This window comes from Zea mays, chromosome 10, assembly GCF_902167145.1.
Source record: "Zea mays cultivar B73 chromosome 10, Zm-B73-REFERENCE-NAM-5.0, whole genome shotgun sequence".
Lineage (NCBI taxonomy): Eukaryota > Viridiplantae > Streptophyta > Magnoliopsida > Poales > Poaceae > Zea > Zea mays.
The window spans coordinates 48,374,326-48,381,546 of NC_050105.1; the positions used below are offsets into that span (position 1 = coordinate 48,374,326).

The window sequence follows — 7,221 nt, forward strand, 5'->3', positions numbered from 1 at the left end:
AAATTCATCACTTTCGTACCTTCAGACTATTGTATGCAAGGCTATCAGCGAGGTCATTTTTTGACATGACGGAGAGGCCAACTTCAAGCTTCGGAAATCCCATATTTTTAGCCATCTCTCGGCAGACAGATATTTCCTTATTGTGGGAGACAGTATAGGAAGTCATCATCGTTCGTACCATTGTACACCAAGGCCCCCTTCGGGTATTTCAGTTCTCGGGCGTAGTGTCTGGCTTCTGCAATTTCTTCTTCAGATAGTATTTTTCTAAAGCATGTCGAATAATAAAGTCAAAATCTTCGGACGATGCTTCGGGAATAGAAGATTTGGCTTTTCCAGGCGCATCCTTCTCCAGAGCCATGCCAGCATCTGGAGATTCTTGCTCAGCTCTCTCAGTTGCAGCAGGCTCTGCCTCCGTGGGCACTGAGGGCTCAGCTTCGGCTTCAGCACGAGCCGCCGCAGCTTCGACAACCTTTTTTGCAGGAGCAGAAGTCAATGCCCTTGTTGTCTCCATGACATCGTCCAGCACGCATGCCATTCTTCTCCTCTTGGGAGTTATTGCAGGAGTTTTCGTCACCTTCGGTAATTCTGGCTCCGACGGTCCTGTTGTTTCCTCTCGGTCTGGCTTCTCGGCTGTTTTTCCTTCAGCTTCGGCAGTTTGTATCAACACCTCGGCCGATCCGGTTGCAAAAACCTTCGGTACTGCAACCGATTCTTTGGCGCTCCGACCGGCAGGAGCAACTTGTTCTGCTTCGACAGTGGAAGATGTTCCTTCACCAAATTTCGGCATTGTGGCCGTTTCAATGTATCTTGGCCGGTGGGTCAAAACCTTAATCTTCTTGCCCTTCGGCACAACAGAGATGGCCGAGGCAGCAGTTTTCCTTTTCTTCCCCTGCTTTCGTGAGGGGTAAATGTAGTCTAGATACATGAAGCCGATAACATCAAAAACTCTGTTCAACCTTTTCTTGCCTCGCCCTCCAAAGGCTAAGGTCAAAGCATCATCTTCGGCTCTTGTGTACACCCCAAGTAACTCATCGCTAGTCGCCTCAACATATTTCAGCTAGTCATCATTTGGCTTGTCAAACTGATCTCTATATCTGAAGGTGTATTTCAAGTAAATCAATCCACCTTGACTGGACCCGGCAGCAGTCTCCTTCGGCATCTCCCAGTTTTCCACAAGTGGCTATACCCTATAGGCTATGTGCTCTTGAACCAGGTCCCTCGTGCCTATGAAGGCACAAACATTATTGAAAGCCTTCTGGCATGCTTCGGTATCATTCTCGAGCGCAATAGCCGGCCTTCGGAGGCCGAAGCGAGACCAGATGGGGCGTTGAATAATCCCCTTTATGTCTTCCCTTTCAATCAGATTATTCTTGACATAAAACCAATCCTCCATCTAGGCCCCGGGCCACCTTTTTCGAAATGTTAGAACGGGATAACTTACATCGGAACGAGGAACGAAGCCATAACAACCGAAGTTGTTGTGATATTGCTCTTTACCAGTGGCCTTCATCTCGTACAGTAGTTCGTGCATGTTGCAAAAGCACTTCGCGCTCGGCTACAGCCCTTGGCTTCTCACGGCCCAAACAAAAATACTCATTCTTATTATAACTTCGGGAGTAATTTGATGAAGGAAGATTTCAAATGTCTTCAAAACTTCAACCAAAAATCTGCTCAATGGGAATCGAAGACCTGCCTTCATAAAGCTTATGTAAACAACAACTTCATCTTCTTCGGGTGCTGGGGCGGCGCTGTCTCCCCCAACCCTCATAATAGACATGTCACGAAAGTATCTTCCCTTCATGGCATCAATCTGACTCTGTTTAATGGACGACTTTCCAAAGATGGTGTGACTTGACCGCCAGGGTCGGTCTTCGGCATCTTCATTCCCGCTTTCCACATCAAAGTCATCATTATCGTCAGAATCTTCAGACAAATCAACTAGTATCTCGTTTGTAATCTTCTCTGTGTTTGTTTTTTCCATGGCCTCGTAAAAACCAGCCAGGGCAGGATCAACAACCTTCTTCTCGTCAGCCATTTGGTGGGAAATTAAACAAATGCCGAAGCTCATAAAACAATTGAAATCTGACAACAAGAAATTTAAAACTTGAGAAAACAGCACAAGCAATTGAAATGGCACAACAGATGATGCCGCTGTAGGTTTCTATTTATATGCCTAGTGCGTTGCAACTTGACGGGCCCCATTTGTCATTAACTTTCGCTATTCTAGCGAAGGAAGGTGTTTTTCGGACCTTCGGCTAAAGACCTTCGTTAACGTCGCAGTCTGAATTTGTTAAACAACAAATTAACACTGTGAGGGGCTACTGTTGGGGGCTTTCATCTTCCGAAGGTCCTCAAAAACACGACTAACATGTTTTCTAGTATAGTATACTATCATAGGAAGCTTTGGATTTAAGACGAATGTGTGTATGGTATAAAAAACGTGATCTGGAAGAAGGATAGACCAACTCCGAAGCTATGGCTGGAGAAGCTTCGGCTCATCACAATGATGATGATGGAGGATGAAACCGACTTAAAAGGAAAAGACTGCTCAGTCCTCGACAGATTACCTTTTGGCTAATAGTAAATGTTGGGGACATGAATGTAAATTTACCCAAGTTGTGTCATGTGCCTATAAATAGATGAACAGTAACACCGTACTGTTCACACTGACTTGTAACCACTCGCACGTCACTTTCAGATTTTTACCTTCTGTCGAGCTGAAGGTACAAATGTAACTTAAATATCATTGGTGTTTTGTTTACGATTATATAATAACAATGTGAATAAGCTGATGATTAAAGATGATTATTGATGTTCCTTCTGTGTTTTATATGTCCCAGTTTATATCTTTGCATATTGGAATGATGAAGGCACGCCCTTCATGACCTTCATCCGAAAATCATTATGTCCTAAGGGAGATAATATTCCGAAGGATGAAGGTATTTAACCAATAACACTTGTGTTGCCTTGTTTTTTATTCGAAGCATTTGAGAACAAGAGACCAACAGCATATAATGCTTCACTGACCCCGGCTGCCGCCGTGACGTGACCATACTTGTAACCACCATAATCCGGCAACGGAGACCACGTCTCAAGACACGTGAGGGGTAAAGTCTATGCTCGACTTCACTTAGGTACTAAACTTACCGATTTACCATATTTCTTGGCATGTGTTTAGTACTTTTGAACGCTTGACATATTTATCCGCACATTAATCCTTATTCCAATTCCGTCTCATAGACAGGGCATTCCCTAGGAATCCGTGTCCACAGACAATCGTAATCCTGATATCAAAAAGGATACAGTCAATTTCTTGACCTCACGTGTGTGCTAGAAAAATCACTCGACTTTATCGAAATCCTTATTTAGCAAAGCTACTACTAAACCTAGTATGCTAGTATTCATCTCATAAAGGAACTTGAATTCAATGCATCTAGGATTTCAAACAACATCTATACTTAATGCACAATACAAGCCTACAAAAATAATTGCAGTAAAATAGCATAATAACGGTTATGCATAAAACCGGGACTTGCCTAGAATCCAACACTAGCTAGTGTTTGCTAGAGGGTAATCACTCGACGAGCATCCACTTTTTCAGTCCATCCTTCTTCGGGTTGTCCACCAACTTCATCTTGTGGTCCACCCCCCTTCACGTCCTTCACTTCACACGATCATCATCTCTCGGTACTAAATGAGATGCATGATGCATATGTATGAACATGACGAAAAAAACACAAGACACTCCAAGGCACATGGTAGCAAACTAAACATTAAATCGTAAGACACCATAAATAACTATATGCAAGCGCTATCTATCTATACGTTATCGGGCACACAAAGTCAACATCACTGGAAAAACACCAAACACTTCCTTTAGTTAACCAACTCAAACAAGAAATCACAAGTACAAGCATTCATCCAATTTGTTTGTCTTTCATTAGTTCTTCTATTGACCACACAAGAGCAACCAGAACAACATAAGTTTAAATTGGCCATGGACATTGATGACTATGGAACTCCTATCACAGCCAACTATAGAGAGCAAGCACATTAATCATGGTATACATGTTAATTTAAGTTTATCCATTGCAAGTCTACATCAATTAAGCGCTAACCAAGTATTTTTACTCAAAAGGGTGAACTCAATAATAAAATGAGCACTTGTAGATTTTTGGATAGCAGCATAACAGTTATTCTATTAATCATAACTCAAAAAATATTCATCCAAAAATAGTTAACAAAGACTTTCGAAAAAGCTTACAAAGTACTCTATAACTTTAGTATTATCAACTCAACGTGATTAGACCCTTAGCAAGGTCAATTAGTGCTAAAACGATGACTCTATCCAGATTTGGACACATTCAGATTTCTTACTTCAAAAATCCATAACTAGAGGCTCATGCATCCAAAATAAGCGATCCTAGACTTTCTAAAAAATTTAATGAAATTGCCAACAAAACATTTATAAACATTCTAGGCTGATTCAATATGCATCAAGGGTAAAGGACATCAGGAAAGCCTTGCTGTCCAGATTTGGACAGATTCATGCTCCACACTTCAAACATTTATAACTTGAGCTTTAGACAATCAAAAAGTGCGATCCAAGACTTTTTGGAAATCCTATTAAAAATACTACACACACTCTATAATCATCAAAAGTAATTCCTAGTTCAATTAATCCAAACAACACAATTTTCGAAATCTATTCAGAGAGTGGATAGAATACAACAATCTTTTTGTAAAATTCATATCTCTGAAACTATCAGTCCTATGGTCATTAAATTTTAACACAAGCAAGATAAGTAAGTTATCTACAACTTTCTTATGATCACCTTAAGATGATTTAGTAATTAACTAGTACAAGTGTTAGCAAAAAGCAATGTTGTTAGATTTCAATGTGCAACTTAAAATAGTCATGAACAGTGTTCTATATATCAAATACATATGGTTCTAGACTTTTTAGAAATCTTAGGAAAAACACTAAAACTCTTACAATATCTCTAAGAAGTGATTCTAAGTCTAAGTTAGTCAAACAACACAATCATTGAGATATATGTACAGAAAACAAGTAAATCCGGACAGTGAACTTGCTAGAAGCATAACTTCTAGACCATTAATCATTAGCTCATGAAATTTTAGTACAATCTATATAATTAAGTTAATTACAACTTTTATATAGAACATATCTATAAAAACATATTTTTACTTTACTAGATTAATTATATACTCGAAACTGTACCTGCAATCCTCACAACGACGACATTTTGCTTCATTTTTTACATAGCCATTACAATTATCATCCACTCGCTACTCTAGTTGCTTTAAAACCTAACCATAGTCACACAATTGGTGGTGTGATAGCTATGAAGTCATGACATCCCTTCACTAAACAATCCAATTAAACCAAACAACTCTAACTGAACTCGTCGACTGGTCTATTAAATTCTAACCTCTTGACATGATGAAATCAATATGATAAACCACTAATGAACCATAATTAAATATCTACCTTCTATAATTTATTATCTTGAGCTAACAACATAGAAGGTGATACCTCTAAGACAAGATATTCATGTTACCATAAATTAAGAGTTCACACAAGTAATACTAATAGCGCTTATCAGTCAAAGGGCTAGATGCTCTAAACATTTTCTTTGAATACTTAATCACACCTCATCATCTCATCTTCCAAAGCATTCTTTGGCTAAGCAATACCATCTTCCACAGACATAGAAACTACTTAATCAATTAAATACTCATCCTACACAATCATTTTAAACCTTAGGTTTATGTGACACAACAACTCCATAAGCATGGCCACAATCCTCACATACATCGAATCAATTAGAGTAGCATTAGACTTATATCTACACTAGAACATCCTTTGCATAAACCACACTCCAACCTAACTTTTACCACACTATACAACTACTCCACAACCATGAACACATTCACGTCACTGGGTGATATGGAATGAAACATTTTTTTGCAAGCACTAAATACAACCATAGCATCACAAAATAGAAAGGAGAGGAAAGATTCTTCCCTAACATCACCATAGAACAATACACATATGCACAACAACGGATCTGACCAACATACCACAACGCATTAGTTAAAGACCCACAAAGAATTATTGTGACGAGAGTATCTATCAATCTATTCATCATATCAATTAGCCGGACAAGCGAATCATTTAACCACTTTCTAAATCCGACTCGAAATCGTGAGATCGATGACGATGTCTGGTTCAAGCAATTCATCAAACACCAAGAAGAAGTTGTGTTGGATTTGCTTCTCCACACAACAATGGGATTCCTTTGCTCCAATCTCGCACACATATACACATATATTACAACACTCTTTCTCATACGCACAACATGGTCAACAGCAGGGGACAGGAGCTCACCAGAGGGACGTGCGTTAGGCACTGGGGACGTCGACCGAGCATAGAGAGATGGCACGCCAGGGGATGGAGGCAGCAGGGCACCACCATGGGGCTGAGGAGCTCGGCTGGGCATAGAAACAAGGAGCAGGGAACGCTGGGAGGTGGACGAACTGCAGAAGGTGGCGAGCACTTGGGGTCGCGGTGGCTTGGAGCGGCGTGAGGAAGAGCTTGCCAGGGAGGCCAGTGGACATCACCCATGGCAAGCGCGCAGGGGCAAGGGGGCGGGTCCGACAGGTGCGGTCAAACGCAGGGACGAAGGGGAGAGGGGTTGAGAGCAGGGGCGAGCTCCAGGGCGGCGGCACGGCATGCCAGATGAGGGCGAACTGGTGGGGGCGATGCAGGGAGGGGGGCGCAGACCAGCGCTCTGGGCAGGGAGCCAGGGAGCGCGGCGTGAGGAAATTGAGGAGGGCGGCTGCTTCACGGAAGAACAAAGAGGAGACAAGGAGATGGAATATTGGCATGGGGAGAATAAAAAGGCAGGTGCTGTGTAGGTGAAGGAAAAAAGGGGTTAGTTTGCTTAGAAGAGAAGCAATAGATTGCTTTTTAGATTAGGCAAACTTTATTTAAAGGAAAATGCTTCCATAGATTGGTCGAATTAGACGGTGATGATTAATTGGTTGAAGAGGAGTGATCATCTGTTGGTCGATTTCGCGACGCTCTCTCGTTGGTTGAGACCGACACGCAGAACGAAGAAGAACCAGTGTTCAGGCGAATGAGAGACCAGATGATTAACTAGACCGAGAATTTGATTTTGGCGTCGCTCGGAAACT

At 41.4% G+C, this 7,221-nt stretch overlaps 1 long non-coding RNA gene across 1 annotated transcript; it reads right to left on the reverse strand.

The window, feature by feature from the left end:
• Positions 1 to 3,201: 3,201 nt before the first annotated feature.
• Positions 3,202 to 6,921, reverse strand: LOC103641068 (uncharacterized). Its single transcript, XR_560059.4, has 2 exons — positions 6,413 to 6,921; positions 3,202 to 3,690 (listed from the first exon to the last, which is right to left on the reverse strand). It is a non-coding gene; the product is annotated as an uncharacterized lncRNA (long non-coding RNA).
• Between the last annotated feature and the right edge of the window lie 300 nt (positions 6,922 to 7,221).